The sequence below is a fragment of the Rutidosis leptorrhynchoides genome, chromosome 4, assembly GCF_046630445.1.
Source record: "Rutidosis leptorrhynchoides isolate AG116_Rl617_1_P2 chromosome 4, CSIRO_AGI_Rlap_v1, whole genome shotgun sequence".
Taxonomy (NCBI): domain Eukaryota; kingdom Viridiplantae; phylum Streptophyta; class Magnoliopsida; order Asterales; family Asteraceae; genus Rutidosis; species Rutidosis leptorrhynchoides.
The window spans coordinates 51134136-51153713 of record NC_092336.1 but is presented as its reverse complement, the minus strand read 5'-3'; positions in this window follow the sequence as shown (position 1 = coordinate 51153713).

The window sequence follows — 19578 nt, the reverse complement described above, 5'->3', positions numbered from 1 at the left end:
ATATATCTCTCGGGTATTACCTACCCGTTAAAAAAAAATTTCACAATTAATATTTTGTACAAAAGAATTTTATTACAGTCTTTATGAAAATATATATATGTATATTTTCTTCAGATGTAACATAGATTTAATGAGTTAATGTTAAATTAAACTCATTTGATTTACGGTTGAAACTAGAATTGAATAATCCCTAAAGGCTTTAAAAAGTACATAACTTTTACGCAGTATTTCTTTAATGACATTGAAATTATGAATCAATACTTCGTTATTTGTTGATGTATGATGTTCGGTTCGTGGAATTCTTGTGAATTTTGCAAAGTACGAATGATGTTATCTGAAAAGTTTCGGGTACATCGATGATGAAAGTGTAAAATCAAATATATACTTGATTTATTATGAATTGGAATTTGTTGAATTGCGACAGAGATTGTAGTTAATGCTGGTTAAGTTGCGGCCGAAGGACGTACATTATTGCATATTTGTAATATGAATTAACCGAGTAGTTAAGATTCACACACAATAGCTTAGCACGGAAAGATTTATTTCTAATATATATATATATATATATATATATATATATATATATATATATATATATATATATATATATATATATATATATACGTATAATTTCTTCTGAGGGAATGAGTTAATTCTTCATAACTCGTTGATACAATATACACGTTATTGATTCGTAATGATGTCCACAGTGATTCTTAAACTGACGGAGTTTGTGATGTTATCGGTGTTGTTGATTCGGATGTTGACTGTACTGACGATGCTGGTAACCCTGACGGTACTGTTGATGCTGTTGGTAAAGCAAGTTTAGCTTGTTAATCACACACAATTTTTGTCATGGTTTCTACTCTTCCTTCTATCATTTTGGTTCGCTTAACTGATTTATAGTTAGGGCTATATTAGATAATCTCTAAGACTTTAGAGATTACATAATCGCCGTGGAATGTTTCTCCAATGAAGTTATGAATTAATACTTCGTCAGTTATTGTTTTTGGTACTCCTTGGTATCTATGGTGCGTATGACGTTGATGCTCGTAGGACAGATTGTGAAGTTGAGGTTTACGACGTGGTTGTGGTTGGAGGTGGTAATGGTACTGTTGGCGTTGATGATGGTGGTACTGATTATGCTGCTGATGCTGCTGCTGGTGTTTGTAATCTCTGCACCATATTCTCCAAAGCCACTACCCGAGCGAGAAGCTCGTTGACTTCTTCTATTACACCGGGGTGATCGGTAGTTCGGACGAGCGGATAAATATAATCTAGAATTTGGTGTAATATATAATCGTGACGAGATACTCTGGAAATGAGCGAGAAAATGGTGTTTCGGACAGGTTCGCCGGTAAGTGCTTCAGGTTCTTCGTCAAGTGGGCAATGTGGTGGATGGAAGGGATCACCTTCTTCTTGTCTCCAATGATTTAGGAGGCTACGAACCCATCCCCAATTCATCCAGAATAGATGATGACTGATTGGTTGATCTATTCCGGTCACACTGCTTTCAGAGCTTGAATGGGATTCCATTTCAGAATCTGAGTGACTTGAACTGATGACGAATTCTATTTCGTACGATTGGATAAAAGAATATTTTTTTTTTTTGATATGAAATGATTTTGGCTAACGGATGGTATTCTAATTACATAGAATATATATATATATATATATATATAGATAAAAAGATTTCGTAGATTACGGAGGACTTTGCGGGATACGTCAGGCAAAGTTTAAAGTAACAGATACGATAAGATATGATTTAGCAGATATGCTAAGATATGAATTTTTGTCTATACACTATTCATGCAATCAATGCAGCAAGACGTGTCTTAGACTAAAAATGATAAGTAGGTAATTTCCTGAGGATGATAAGTAGTTAATTTTTGACACAAAATGATAAGCAAAACTATTGACGTGCAGACACGGTCGAAGTCCAGACTCACTAATGCATCCTATCGACTTATCTGTTAGACACACTAATGCAGACCTGGTTCGCTAAGACCACCGCTCTGATACCAACTGAAAGGACCCGTTCATATACATTATAAACGATTCACAATAGTTGATTACATTGCGAGGTATTTGCCCTCTATATGATACATTTTACAAACATTGCATTCGTTTTTAAAAGACAATCTTTCTTTACATCGAAAATTGACAGGCATGCATACCATTTCATAATATCCACTATCCAACTATAAATTGATTTAATAATAATCTTTGACGAACTCAATGACTTGAATGCAACGTTCTTCGAAATATGCTATGAAAGACTCCAAGTAATATCTTTAAAATGAGCAAATTCACAGCGGAAGATTTCTTTAACACCTGAGAATAAACATGCTTTAAAGTGTCAACCAAAAGGTTGGTGAGTTCATTAGTTTATCATAATCATTTATTTCCATCATTTTAATAGACCACAAGAATTTCATTTCCAGTTCTCATAAATATACGTCCCATGCATAGAGACAAAAATAATCATTCATATGGTGAACACCTGGTAACCGACATTAACAATATGCATATAAGAATATCCCCTATCATTCCGGGATCCTCCTTCGGACATGATATAAATTTCGAAGTACTAAAGCATCCGGTACTTTGGATGGGGTTTGTTAGGCCCAATAGATCTATCTTTAGGATTCGCGTCAATTAGGGTGTCTGTTCCCTAATTCTTAGATTACCAGACTTTAATAAAAAGGGGCATATTCGATTTCGATAATTCAACCATAGAATGTAGTTTCAATTACTTGTGTCTATTTCGTCAAACATTTATAAAAGCGCATGTATTCTCAGTCCCAAAAATATAAAAGGTAAAAAGGTAAATAAAACTCACCATACTGTATTTTGTAGTAAAAATACATATAACGTCATTGAACAAGTGCAAGGTTGGCCTCGGATTCACGAACCTATATTAATTATATATATTTATATGTTGGTCAATATTTGTATAGCAATTTAGGTCAGGTCATAGTGTAATCCTATCCTATAGCTCGAGTCTGACTCTACAGTATAGTAACATGTTATATTACTCATGCTCAATTAAGATTCTAGTAAAAGGTGACGTGTAAAACAACGTAACACAAATGGTTTTATAATCATAAAATAGTATTTTAGGTTTTTTTTTTTTTTTTAGAGAAAATCAACACAAAAAGTTAACTGAAAAGTTAACAGGAAAAGTCAAAGTTCAAAGTCAAAAGTCATAGGTTAAAGTCAAAAGTCAAAGGTCAAAGGTCAAAGTAAAAATGAGGTCGCATGCAAATATATAATAACTTATACAAAAATGATTTTCGGTCAAACATGACTAAACGGGCCACTTCAGCTATTTTTAGAAAAATTATCGGAACTCCGATTGATAAACGGCCAAAGATAAAAGTTACACATTACCAAAAAGATTAAGCATAAATATTACAGAAGTAAACTAAACCTAGACAACTCGTAGTTGCCAACGCGTTTTCGGCGTTTCAAAGTTAATTTTTCAGCTTTAATAAATTTACAAAAGTGACCGAGTAGCCTACTTTGGAGATTTTTAGAAAATTCCTCAAAACTCGTATTGACAAACGGTCAAAGTCGTTTGTTAGACCTTACAGTAAAGAATTCAGTGGTATTTTTTTTTTATATGAAACAACGCAGATCAGCGAGAATTTTAGTTCCCATTTCGACATTTCATCAAAAGTTGCAAAACTTCTTTTGTCCATAACTTGACAACCGTTCATCGAAACAAGACGTGCTTTATATGAAAATTCATCTACTCGACGAGTAGAATCCAAATAACCACTTTTTATAACCCAGAAAATTAGTTCACTAATTATCATCAGCAATTTTAATTACGAAATTAATTATGCAATTTGTTTATTTCATAACTTTCTAACCGTTACTTGGATTCAAGTGATTCTTAAACCAAAATTCAACTATTTTTCGCTAGCTTTCCAACGACATGCATATCTTATACCTTATCTCAATCGTATATGTAACTAATTCAGGAATCAACATAACCTATCTAATGGCAATATCAAAAGTACAAGCAGGCATAATCCTATATACTCGAGCACTAGTCAGGGATACACTATTAGTATGTAAAAATTAAATTATGAGTACTCACATATCAATATTGAGATTCAATATTGCAGGAAAGGTACGTAAACGCAACGGAGATGATAAACACTATATTGACCTCACGAGCATACCCATGAACCATACTCAATCACCTCCATAGCTATAACCCATCATTTCCTTAATCCTATCCCACTCGAAAAAACAACTTCGAAATCACTCGGACAGCACTCCGTCGTAATATTTTATGTATACTAATAATATCTTGAGATAATACGGAGTAAATATATATATGTAAATCGATTGAGAGAGTTTAGAGAAAACTATTTCAAGTTTCTATGAAATAATGAAACCTATTGAATTCTATTTATAATAGATTTTTGAATTATTAAAGTGAATTATTAAAGTATGAATTATTAAAATGAATTATTAAAGTATGAATTATTAAAGTAAATTATTAAAGTATGAATTATTAAAGTGAATTATTAAAGTATGAATTATTAAAGTGAATTATTAAAGTATGAATTATTAAAGTTAAAATAAAGTAAAAATAAAGTAAAGGTAAAGTTTAAGTATAATAAAAGTATAAAACTATGTACGTATAATACGCGTATAAATATATATAATATTAATTTAAATCGTTATATATATTTAATAAAATAAAATATAAATATCGTTATCTTTATCATACTAGTTAAGTAATGAGTTGTCAAAAGTGGTTCTAGATATTTATAAAAGTTATATACGTTTTAATAATAAAGTTCTTTTTAAACTGAAAACGTTTTTGTACGTTTGAAACTAAATAGATCAATCGAGTCTTTATGAGATTCAATCTTCCACTATCCTTTGTCTAGTTCTCAATGATTGACAATTTGTTCATATTTATAAATCACTTTACCATTTTCCGAATATTGTTAAAATGAAAAGATTTCTCAAATCAACGTGGGCCTTTCAACAGAGACTTGTAATCATAATTTAATATATCTGATAATTCAATCATTTGATCTTATCTTCTAATTCCATTGATAAACATTTTGAAACAGATACAATCATATAAAGTATTTAATCTAATATTTTGTTTACGTTTCAAGTTATAATATATATACACATATACATATATAATCATATTCGTTTAATGGTTCGTGAATCGTTGGAACTTGGTCGAGGTTGAATGAATGTATGAACATAGTTTAAAATTCTTGAAATTTAACTTAACAAATATTGCTTATCGTGTCGGAATCATATAAAGATTAAAGTTTAAATTTGGTTGGAAATTTCCGGGTTGTCACATAATATACCTACTTGCAATCACTTACACAAATACCGCAAACATGCTAGCAAACACAATTAGCTTATCGTCACAAATACAAGCTATAACCTCCAATAATCATGCTAGCATAACACAAGCATATATAACATGAACAAAGTAATATGCTTACACTACAACACAATAACCATGGTTAACCAATAGTACAAGGGAACGACGCTCGCGAAAACGCCATCGGTGTTCACAACATCCGTTAGGGCACTTAACACCTCGCACCACTAACCCCTAGTGTGGCACCTTAACACCTCGGCACTTCACCCAGAGTGGCATCTTAACACCTCGATGCTTCACTCATTATTTTACGGAGTGGTGTCTTAACACCTCGACACTACACTCCTATGTGGCATCTTAACACCTCGATGCTACACCCGAGTGGCATCTTAACACCTCGATGCTACACTCTTCACATGAAACGTGGTGTCTTAACACCTCGACACTACACATTTCACGCTACAACAAATAGATACATTATATACCTACGCATATAATTATTCCACTCACCTTATCACGTCGGTGGTGATTTAGCACTTCCGTATGCTTCGAGCAAGGTACCTAATACATAAGTACACATTCAATACACAACTTGTGGAATTAACCACAATACTCACTCTCGAGCATTTAGTGACCCAAAAGCATTAAATAACTCACTTACACCCAAAACCGCCCATAAATGGCCAAGACTCATCTTTAATTACTAAAACTAGTGATGTAAGTCTACTAACACCAATTAACACAAACTTAGGGTATTTCATACCCATTTTACCCAATTAGGTCAACCTTAACTCATTTGACCCATTTCAACACTTATACATACCATTTTAGCCAAACGTGACCCATTTACAATTCTTCCATCATTTACAAGTGTATTAATGACTAATACATAATTTAACACTTACAACTTCAATTCACATGGCCAAACCCTAGATCATAGCTATTAGGGTTTTCCTTATCTCAACATAACCCAAATTCACCCATTTTACCCCCTCCCCCAAATGGGTCTTACAAGTTCCAACACTCCTAAAATCACTAATACTAGTGATTATACCCCACTTACAAACCTTAAACATGCTTAAATCATTAACCAACCCAAAACCCGCAAAATATCAAAATAATGGGTTTCCATAAACCCTCTTCATCATCTAAAAGGGTTTTACAAATAACAAGCTCAAACCCTAAATGTACACAAGAATCTTAACAATGAAATTCGGAGTTGAGACTTACCAATACTACCAAAATGCAGCCGTGAATGAAAGGAACAACTTTAACTCTCGAGCTTTGACCCGAAACGCTCATCTACTTCACCAAACCAAGTTTTCTCACTCTAAATTAACCCTCTCTCTCTAAAATAAGATGAGAGTGTTTTGTGTGGGTGAGAATGAGCTCCAAATGGAGTTCTAGATCATTTTTGATGATCCCAAACTGACCCCAAGTGAAAAGACCCAAATACCCCTTTTAATTTGAGTAAAATAGAGCTGCTGGCCCGTCAGGCCTTCTGGACGGCATCCAAAAAGCTTGGACAGCGTCCTAACCTTCATTGTTGGTTGGCGTCCCAAAGTCTGGACGGAGTCCCAATGAACTGAGTCTGAAACTGAACTTGTTTTGGTCATAACTTTCAAACCGTAGCTCCGTTTTTAACGAATCAAATATCGTTGGAAACGTAATGAGATTTACTATCCAATGGTAAGGTTTTAGAACATCAACTCCAACTTTATTTGGGATCCAAATATACACTTACATGCCTCGTATTTCGAATGTCGTTCGAAATAACTCGTAACTGAAAACGGGTGTTACAGACATGTTCGTCCATATGGATTTGGAGCGATCGTCACAATTCAAATTCAACGGTGGTTAAAAATCCCAAGGTGTTCCAAGTTAAACTCTATGATTTCTAAGGCAGTTTTTAGGGTTATTAGTTGTACTACTTCTATGCTATCAAGGACAATGTATCTACCTAACTCTATTAATATTTAATATTAACATTAATATGATCATGTATATTATATTGAATTTTTTATTCTAATTTGGATATTATATTGGATAGGTTTACTGTTATTACCAACTCCAGTTTTGTGATATCCAATGCCCGAGGTAATAACTTGAGTTGGTAAGCCATTGATGTCACTCGATCTTTATGTTCTTAGGACGACTCGCAATCCATTCGAAAGATTTAATTTGTATTCCGTTGAGTATATTTGGACCCGTACCTACTTTATTCTTAAACACCTTTTGGTCTCGATTTTTCCAAATCAAATATCCTCATACCCGCTCCATGAATCTTTGCTCCAAGCCTGTAATCTATCTTTGACATGTTTCAATTTTTTACGGAGCACAATATCAGGTCTGTTAGCTACAAAGACCTTAGTCCAAGCTTCGGATACTATATCTTCAACAATCTTTTTTTCTAACCAAATGTCAAACACTTTGGTTGGCTTAGGATCAAAGTCGACATCTTTTACTCTTAGGAGTATTGGACGGTGATCAGAGATCTTTCTATCCAACGCGATAGTCAACAAGTTACCACATCTTTGAGAGAATTGCTCGGATACCAGGACACGATCGAGTTTGCTGAACTTCAATCCGTTGTCACATATCCTAGTAAAATGTTTTCCCGCTAAAGCTATTTCTAGGAGTCGCATTCTTTCAATGAAGTTATTAAATAAAGAGATCAGCCCTTCGATTGTTGTACGAACAGTTTAGTCTCTCGCCTTGGGCCCTGACCTCGTTAAAGTCACCACGTAATACCCAATCGTCGTTTACAATACTCATTAATTGTTCCAGATTCTCCCACATCTTTACTTCATAAAAAAACCTTTTATGTTCTTTTACGTGTAGCGTTGCCTTTGATCTTTCTTCGCGATTTCTGACTGCAACTTTTTCGCTGTATATTTTTATTGGTTTTGTGCGATATATGCGCCTTCATTGCAAGTTAATCTCAATATTTCAAAGCCATCATTCAAATATTGTATCCGTTGCTTGTATCCGTTGCTTGATCTTTTGAAGTTATTAAATTAAAGAGATCAAAATTTCAATACTCTAACGCCTTCGTTGCAAGTTAATATTGATACACTATCAATCCTTTAATATTATCCTTAAATTATATCCATAACACTTTTTAAATATTTATATTATTTTATTTATTTAAGAAGTTGCTAGATAAAACCAAATCCATTCTACTACACCAAGACATGCAGTAAGCAACGTGCTGGTTTTGTATGTTTCAGGGCACAAGAAACTGAGATTTTCGCTTGAGACTCAAGAAAACCTTTGACCCATCTTTTAACCGTTGACCTACTTTGTAACATCCCGCGTTTTTCCGTTAAATTTATTTTAACACCGTCTTTTTTTTTTAAAATAATATCCCTCGTTATTTAATTTTAACGTCACCCGTTTACACGAGTGTTTTTAAAATATTCGTTTGGTTAATTCCCGCACCCGCTTTGAAACTCGAGGGACCAAAGTTGCAAAGGGGCCTAACTAGTGACTAGGTCAACTAGTCAAACCCCATCTCATCCATTCATTTTCACCAACACTTTCACCTTCTTCCTCCCTTTTTCTCTCTACTTCCCTTTTATGAACACAAAACCCTCAAACACAAATTTATCATCTAAAACCGAATCATGGAGCAAACATCAAAACAAATTACATTTTCGTGATCCTCTCTTCATCCTCTACATTTTGATACCAATTTTATCTCATTTGGGTAACTTTCTAAAATCACTAATTTTCTTTAAATTCGTGTTTTTGACTTGAAATTGTGCTAGTTAGTGTCTATGGCTCGTGTATAACATGAATATATGTTTTGTTTGCTCGATTTGTTGATTTGGAGTAACTAGTATGAACTTTGAAATGGGTGTGCTTAATCTTTGATTTTGGATGATTAAATGTTGTTTAATTGTTAAAGTTCATGTATTAAATGTGTTACTAGCATCATTAGCTTCAATTTGATGTGTAGGTTGATTAAGAAAACTTCAAAAGCATGATTATTGATTTTGAGATGTTTGACTAGGGTTTGATAGTTCTTGACATGAATTTTTGGATGCTTGAATGCCATGGAATGTTAATTGTTAGTGTTTAGTTGTAATGTATGCTTCATTACCTTCAAAACGGCATATCATATGTGAGAATTGGATTCCCGAAACTCAAAATGCATTTGAGGAACTTGAAAATTTGAAAATAGACTTTTATTGATCACTTGACGAGAAATCGGTTGTTGAAAATGATGTTTTTGATTGATGATATGTGGTTAGTTGTATTCCTCGTCAAAATACCTTTTCGACGATATATGATAGGCATTATAAGTGTTTGCGGGTCAAGAGTTGGGTTGGAAAATGTTTTGGGTTCGTGCATACTTTGAAAAACAGGAAAGTGTCTGCCCAGATGGTGGCGCGGCGCGCCCCATCCCCGCGCGGCGCGCGGATTGGCCTGGCCAGATTCTGCTTTGTTTGGCGCATTTCACGCGAAATGTTTGACTAGCTATCGACCTCTGATTCACATGAAACTTGTTCTAATATACTTGTATATGAATAACTAGCATAGAAAAATAGTCCGGGACCCGACCCGAACGTGTTGACTTTTTCGTTGACTTTGACCAAGTTTGACTTTTAGTCAAACTTAACCAAACTTTTATGCAATCGTTCTAACATGCTTTTATACGTGATTCTTGTATGAAACTTGACAAATTGATTCACATGCTATATTTAATCGAGTCGTAACGAGCCATAGGACTAATTGAACACATTTCACCCGACCTTGTATCGTAACCGGTTAATTTATACAACTTACTTGTTTAGGTCAAGGCTAAGCAACTTTCATGCATACGTTACTTTGTGAAGTACTTTTATACTCGTGCACTCGAGGTGAGATCATAGTCCCACCTTTGCAAATACTTTTATACTTTTAAATCGTGGGCTGAGAAACATATACTTTATATACATTTATACGGTTTATACTTTCATACTTTGAATACAAATGCGAATACAAGAGCAAAGATACATACGAGTTAGAACGAAAATCCTCAAGTTCAATTACCATTAGTTACACTTGTAGGGTGTGAGCGAGAAATTATGTTGTGTGGCCATGCGGGTTTGACGAACCCTCATCTGACGGATGAAACGTATTTTCGGTATATAGTGTAGGTTCTAACACTATTATGCAGAGGTAAGATTCAGTTAAGTTTTGGTAATTGGGTGCTCGTGATACAGACAACATCTTTTGGGATGTATATGCTTGATATTCACTTTATACTAAATCTTATGGTTTACAAACACATCTTTTGAGATGTATACTTTTTGATACAAACACATCTTTAGAGATGTATACGCTCGATACTAAACCTTGTGATTTAAAAACATACTTTTACAAATACATTTATGATCTCACCAACGTTTTTCGTTGACAGTTTTCTACATGTTTTCTCAGGTTCATACTTGGCTACTTGATACATGCTTCCGCACTCTTTGATTACTTGATTGGAGTCAACCATGCATGCATATGCTAGGGATAGCACTTTTGGATTCAAACTTTTGTTTACATACTTACGCTATTTATAGCAACTGTGTTTTTAAACTAATTATGTCGCAAGTTATTTCATTTATACTTTACGACTTTTGTAAACTTAGACTTGTTGTCGAACGGTTTTGTAAACTAAACTTGCAAGTCTTGTACCTTTCAAATGAATGCGACATAATTTTGGTCAAACGAGTCTCATATAGGGACTACGACCACGCAACGGGACCTAAGTTAATGGCGCCGTCAATAACGGTTTTGGTCGGGTCGTTACAAGTGGTATCAGAGCGTTAGTTGTAGGGAACTAGGACGTGCATTAGTGTGTCTAACAGAGTTGTTAGGACGCATTAGTGAGTCTAGACTACAACCGGATAGTTAGCATTTGCATTCTAACATACATTTGCTATATATAGCACTTACTTGACTACTTGTGCATTATACTTGAATCATTCTTAGGCAAACTTTTTAATGGTACCCAACCTTCATCATACGAACTCGTATTCCGCCACTTTTTGGTAACACACGTAAATTCATGATTCATACACGTATGGATGACGACGACTTCATTAGTCACACTTGTTCGGGAACTCTGTCTCCCGGATTGTTATTTGCCACCGTTTCAACTTACTATCGGTTTCCCGCTGGTGTTTCTTACTATCTACTTTTTGGTGTTACTACCATCACTACTCTAGGTGAGAATCATCATCAACATTTATCACTACGGTTGCGTGCTACTCGTTATCATGACTCGTTACTCTTTTCATACCTGAATACCTTATTGTCTGACTCGAACCACATTGACGTGAACAATCATTTATACACTTCCCTCGGGGAACGCTTCTTTATAGTTGCACTAATTCTTTCGATTCAATACGAGTCACGTTAGAGACGTCGTTACACTTTGTTTATTTTAAACTTCACGATTACACGAACTTGAATCTATAGAGTGATGTGGGAATGGAGGTATGAGTTAGCGTAATATAACGACACTCGATCAACGTGGTTATATTACGGTAAGACATACCAAAGTTCTAGTGACACGTGATGGTGGTTAGACTCGATCAACCTAAACACCACCATGAGCCATGTACATGACTTCATCTATTCATGTTGGACATCTGAAAACTCCGAGAATATTGATAACAACCATACCGGGGACACACCTTCGATTTTTGTCGAACTATACTTATGCTTCCGAATGAATTACCGATTCCTTTCGACTTCAACCGTATGTTACACGTGTATACTATCTCGTCCTCGCACAGTCTTATTGACTAACTACAATTTACTCGTTATGCTCGCATCGAGGCGGAAACTTCTCTCGCCTTACACTCGTAATTCTGGTTCAGGAAATCTTTTATTTTAAATTCTCAATGGAGAGAGACTCTTCACGTTATACTAGTATTCGCCTCGAGGGTGAATAGTCTCGATGAACGTATTTGGAAACCGATAAATCTTCCGCAACGCAAATTTCTTAAGAAACTTGTTCTAACTAACGTTTTCGAGTCCTAACGGATTTGTTCAAATATACCTCGGAATGTACTCCATTTCGGACCGAGATCCTCGTTTCATTTCTAGACTTCGGAGTGCCTCACAAAAAGCCTCGGGACCACGTTTAGACATGAGTACCGCGTACCATCCGCAACCCGACGGACCGAACAAACATACGATTTAAACCTTAGAATCCATAATACGAGTTGTATTACTAACTTCAAATTTACTTGAGAAAAGTATTTTCCTTTAGCTTAATCCTCGTACTACAATGATTTTCATTCGAGTTTTAACGTCACACCTTTTGAAACCACATGTGACCGGAAACGTCATCCTCCTTTTTGTCGAAACCAAGTAAACGATGATCAATTCACCGGGGCCGAGCCTATTCATGAGCAATCGAGAGGATTTATTCATATTCAAGCAAGACCCAACGCGACTCGTAATCACCAGGAGCTATGCCGATGTTACACATAAACCTTTCGAATTCCATGGGAAACTGCGTCACGTTAAAAGTCGCACTTTGAGGAGGTGTAATCCGTTTCGGGAAACATAGAAAGCTAAATCCGTGATATTTTAATCCTTTTGAAATCTTGGGGCGTTTTAGACCCGTTGCTAGCCGTTTAGATTTTCCGGCTCATTTCGAGTCTCCGTTTATCCTACATTCGATGTGTCAACTTAAGGACGTGTATTGCGAAACAAGAACTTGTCATTTCTTTTCGATGAGCTTACTATCGACAATAAACTTCATTCCTAGGAGGACCGGTTGAAACCATGAATCGTGAACCCAAACTCTAAGACGACGTGAAACCCCGACCGTCAAAGTTCGTTGAAATACCCTAGAACGTACTTCTCCCTCATTCGTAGAATTTACAACGCAAGATCTCGAGGAAGATTCAACAACTACTACTTCCAACTAAATTTCGGGACGAAATTTCTTTTGAGGTGTGGATAATGTAACATCCCGCGTTTTTCCGTTAAATTTATTTTAACACCATCTTTTTTTTTAAAATAATATCCCTCGTTATTTAATTTTAACGTCACCCGTTTACACGAGCGTTTTTAAAATATTCGTTTGATTAATTCCCGCACCCGCTTTGAAACTCGAGGGACCAAAGTTGCAAAGGGGCCTAACTAGTGACTAGGTCAACTAGTCAAACCCCATCTCATCCATTCATTTTCACCAACACTTTCACCTTCTTCCTCCCTTTTTCTCTCTACTTCCCTTTTATGAACACAAAACCCTCAAACACAAATTTATCATCTAAAACCGAATCATGGAGCAAACATCAAAACAAATTACATTTTCGCGATCCTCTCTTCATCCTCTACATTTTGATACCAATTTCATCTCATTTGGGTAACTTTCTAAAATCACTAATTTTCTTTAAATTCGTGTTTTTGACTTGAAATTGTGCTAGTTAGTGTCTATGGCTCGTGTATAACATGAATATATGTTTTGTTTGCTCGATTTGTTGATTTGGAGTAACTAGTATGAACTTTGAAATGGGTGTGCTTAATCTTTGATTTTGGATGATTAAATATTGTTTAATTGTTAAAGTTCATGTATTAAATGTGTTACTAGCATCATTAGCTTCAATTTGATGTGTAGGTTGATTAAGAAAACTTCAAAAGCATGATTATTGATTTTGAGATGTTTGACTAGGGTTTGATAGTTCTTGACATGAATTTTTGGATGCTTGAATGCCATGGAATGTTAATTGTTAGTGTTTAGTTGTAATGTATGCTTCATTACCTTCACAACGGCATATCATATGTGAGAATTGGATTCCCGAAACTCAAAATGCATTTGAGGAACTTGAAAATTTGAAAATAGACTTTTATTGATCACTTGACGAGAAATCGGTTGTTGAAAATGATGTTTTTGATTGATGATATGTGGTTAGTTGTATTCCTCGTCAAAATACCTTTTCGACGATATATGATAGGCATTATAAGTGTTTGCGGGTCAAGAGTTGGGTTGGAAAATGTTTTGGTTCGTGCATACTTTGAAAAACAGGAAAGTGTCTGCCCAGATGGTGGCGCGGCGCGCCCCATCCCCGCGCGGCGCGCGGATTGGCCTGGCCAGATTCTGCTTTGTTTGGCGCATTTCACGCGAAATGTTTGACTAGCTATCGACCTCCGATTCACATGAAACTTGTTCTAATATACTTGTATATGAATAACTAGCATAGAAAAATAGTCCGGGACCCGACCCGAACGTGTTGACTTTTTCGTTGACTTTGACCAAGTTTGACTTTTAGTCAAACTTAACCAAACTTTTATGCAATCGTTCTAACATGCTTTTATACGTGATTCTTGTATGAAACTTGACAAATTGATTCACATGCTATATTTAATCGAGTCGTAACGAGCCATAAGACTAATTGAACACATTTCACCCGACCTTGTATCGTAACCGGTTAATTTATACAACTTACTTGTTTAGGTCAAGGCTAAGCAACTTTCATGCATACGTTACTTTGTGAAGTACTTTTATACTCGTGCACTCGAGGTGAGATCATAGTCCCACCTTTGCAAATACTTTTATACTTTTAAATCGTGGGCTGAGAAACATATACTTTATATACATTTATACGGTTTATACTTTCATACTTTGAATACAAATGCGAATACAAGAGCAAAGATACATACGAGTTAGAACGAAAATCCTCAAGTTCAATTACCATTAGTTACACTTGTAGGGTGTGAGCGAGAAATTATGTTGTGTGGCCATGCGGGTTTGACGAACCCTCATCTGACGGATGAAACGTATTTTCGGTATATAGTGTAGGTTCTAACATTATTATGCAGAGGTAAGATTCAGTTAAGTTTTGGTAATTGGGTGCTCGTGATACAGACAACATCTTTTGGGATGTATACGCTTGATATTCACTTTATACTAAATCTTATGGTTTACAAACACATCTTTTGAGATGTATACTTTTTGATACAAACACATCTTTAGAGATGTATACGCTCGATACTAAACCTTGTGATTTAAAAACATACTTTTACAAATACATTTATGATCTCACCAACGTTTTTCGTTGACAGTTTTCTACATGTTTTCTCAGGTTCATACTTGGCTACTTGATACATGCTTCCGCACTCTTTGATTACTTGATTGGAGTCAACCATGCATGCATACGCTAGGGATAGCACTTTTGGATTCAAACTTTTGTTTACATACTTACGCTATTTATAGCAACTGTGTTTTTAAACTAATTATGTCGCAAGTTATTTCATTTATACTTTATGACTTTTGTAAACTTAGACTTGTTGTCGAACGGTTTTGTAAACTAAACTTGCAAGTCTTGTACCTTTCAAATGAATGCGACATAATTTTGGTCAAACGAGTCTCATATAGGGACTACGACCACGCAACGGGACCTAAGTTAACGGCGCCGTCAATAACGGTTTTGGTCGGGTCGTTACATACTTATTAGACGCTGAGACGGAGTCAGGACGGGCTAATCACCAAAACGTCACAACGGACGTAGTTTGCTAACATGCTATAAGTAGAAGACTGATAACTAATTGAGTTTGCAAGGCCTGCTCATGGAGTGTTCAACATGTGTGACAGCATAGGGTCCAACCTTTTCATGGGGTCCAATAAAGGATGTCCATTAGACTCAAATTAATTATTTGAGTTTAATGCATCACATTAAAAGCGGAAGTAATTTAGATCAAGTAATAGGCCCATTATAGACACGATTAATCCAAGTCTTCTAAGCTTGAAAAAGTTACTATCACAATATTTTCTGAGCCCAAAAAAATTATTTACATATTAATTAATAGACAAAATTTGTCTTTTCTGTTATGAATAGTACTATTTGTGCTACAATATTTTTTTTTTGTCCCCAACGATAAAAGAAGTAACTTTCGTAAAAGATTCAACCCTTCAATGTTATCAAAAGATGTCGAAAAAAATTCTTTTTTACAAAAAAATCAACTAATTTTTTTCCCCTTCCTTAACGATAAAAAAAGCAACTTTTATAAAAGGAACAACCCTTCAATGCTACCAAAAGATGTCGAAAAACATTCTTTTTTACAAAATAGATCAACTAACTTAAAAAAAAAAACTGAATGCTAAAAGAAGCAACTTTCACAACCCTTCAATGTTAAATGTCGATTTTTTTTTTTTTTTTTTTTTTTTACAAAATAGATCAAGATATTTTTTAACTCGCATTCAAAACAGAGCCTCCGGCGCGAAGCGAGGGCTCCACAACTAGTTTTTACTATAATCATTGGTTTGTTACTATTATTTACCATCACAATTAAAAATACGAGATATACGGAGCATAAAATAAAACATGACATAATTCAATTAAATTCCATATACCGTATAGTAGCCTACACATGACTTGTAGTTTTGTTTGTTACATTTTGGAAAAAACATCGTTTTCTACTATTCCTAACTTGGGGTTTCCGGAAAAAAGTATTTCACTTAACTTATTTTGTTAGTGGGGCACTAAGTGATGATACATGTGGAAATGACTTAACTGTATTTATCATTAAAAAGTGTAGCATCAATCGTACGTTGTTGTGACTTGTGAGTAGCTAGTACGTATATAAAGGTTCACTTTTTTATACAAAATGTCCACTTTTAGTTATTGAACATGACTCATAAAATTGACATGAAGGTTCTCTAAGTTTGTTCTTAACTATTTGAGTGTTAAAGATGCATTCAACGTGTTTGGGATTACGTTAAAGATGCATTAAACGTGTTTGAAATTCCGCTATTACTAAAGGGTAATATGTGATAAAGAATTAAGTTGAACTTACATATTTGAGTTGCATCTAAAAAGAGTAGTAACGAAAAGATTGTATTTACATTTGTCTATAACATCCTCGTTAGTTTGAAAAGAAAAAAAATCTTGCGTGTTTTTCAGGAAACATACCTTTTAACTTAGAACTTAGAACTTAGAGAATGCTTATGTGTGTTTTGAAGTTAGTTTTGTAAGAGTACATCATTACAAACAAATATTTGTTACCATAAAATTTCATAAAAGTGTTGGTACGTAAATGAGATTATAAATTAAACATAAAATGTAATGTAATAGGGATGGCATCGAAAATGTATTTCAAATTGAGTATTGCTAGAGCCACAAACAATGCATAAATTAAATTAAATAACATAAACGAGGTGCCTTAATTAATAGTAAAATTTAAATTGAGTTGGGTCAAAGTCATTGAAATGAGTTGATACAAAAGTATCTATTGGTCAGTTGTGTAGTTATGTATACTCTGTAAAAAAACTCATTTATAATTTTTATATATTCTGTGCCTGAGGTTTCGTCCTCTTTTATCTAAAATTAATAAAATTAATCAGTCACAATTTAAATCTATATCTCTCATTTTTTCGTGTTTTGTAATTTGTTACAGTAATATTTTTTGAAAAGTTACATGGCTTTGATAATTTTTCTTTTTGCAATAATAATAATAATAATAATAATAATTTAATTATAATTACTAATTAACGTATTATCTACTAGACAAAATTTGTCTTATATGCGATGAATAGTGCTATTTATATTTTCGCTTTTCACAAAACTAATCCCCTAACTTCCATTAAAATACAAATCAAACCCCCTACTTTATACCAATATTCTAAATTCTAAACTATTATTTATCCCATTACTAAAACCAAAAATACTGAATAATAACACCCACCACGCTTTACCGATTTTTACGCTGCGCTCAAACAGTGGACCCACAGGGGCCACTACTGTGCTACAGTATTTTTTTCTTTTGGGTCTCCAACGATAAAAGAAGCAACTTTCGTAAAAGAACCAACCCTTCAATGTTACCAAAAGATGTCGAAAAAAACTCTTATTTACAAAAAAATCAACTAACTTATTTTTTTTCCTTTTTTTTCTTTTCTTCCTCAACGATAAAAGAGACAACTTTCATAAAAGGAACAACCCTCCAATGCTACCAAAATATGTCGAAAAACTTTTTTTTTACAAAATAGATCAACTAACTTTAAAAAAAAAAAAAACCTGAACGCTAAAAGAAGCAACTTTCACAAAAGGAACAACCCTTCAATGTTAGATGTCGAAATTTTTTTTTTTTTACAAAATAGATCAAGACTTTTTTTTTAACTTGAATTCAAAACGGAGCCCCCGACGCGAAGCGAGAGCTCCACAACTAGTATAACTAATAGACAAAATTTGTCTTATTAGTTATGAATAATACTATTTAATATTTCATTTTTCACACCCTCAACTCCCTAACTTTCATTAAAATACAAATCGAACCCCCCATTTTATAGTACTATTTAATATTTCATTTTTCACACACCCAACCCCCTAACTTTCATCAAAATACAAATCGAACCCCCCCATTTTATACCTATATTCTAAAATATTATTTATCTCATCACTAACACTAAAAATATTGAATAATAACACTCACCACGCTACTACTGTGCTACTTTTTTTTTTTGTCTCAAACGATAAAAAAACAACTTTCATAAAAGGAACAACCCTTCAATGCTACCAAAAGATGTCGAAAAATATTTTTTTTTACAAAATAGATCAACTAACTTTTTATTACTATTACATTTGAGCAAAAGTGGGTTACTATTGATGAATAGTAGCCCACTTACATGCTTAGAGGAGTTGTACATTTCGCTTAAATCGTCGTATCCACTAGCACTATTTACTAACAAATGTTAAACACCTCAAATTTCAAGGGCTAAAGTGAAACTTACATATTTTTAAAGAAAAAAACTTCAAAAAAACTCACCCAAATCTTCAACGGACCACATCTTCTTACTTGCCACGCGTTAAATTTTTCCGAAACCACGGTTCAACTCGAAATAATTTTACGAACACAATGCACTTACCTATACGCAAAATGGACGCTTTTCAAAAAACGCTAAATATCTCAGGCTATTATTAATACACATTGTTTTTTTAATATTACGTTTTCCCTTAGTGTCCGTTCTAGCCTTCCGCTGCGAACCGCGGGGGCTCATTCAGTGGCGAAAACAGGAATTTTTTTCACCCGGGGCGAAATTTTTTTTAAAGCGTATCAATTTTTTTTTGGTAAAATATAGAGGTTTTGGGGAAAAATATGGTGATTTTTGAGCAAAATGTGGAGGTTTTTAGGCAAAATATGAAGGTTTTGGGGCAAAATATGGTGGTTTTGGGGCAAATTTTTTTTTTCACTGGGGCAAAATCGAAAAA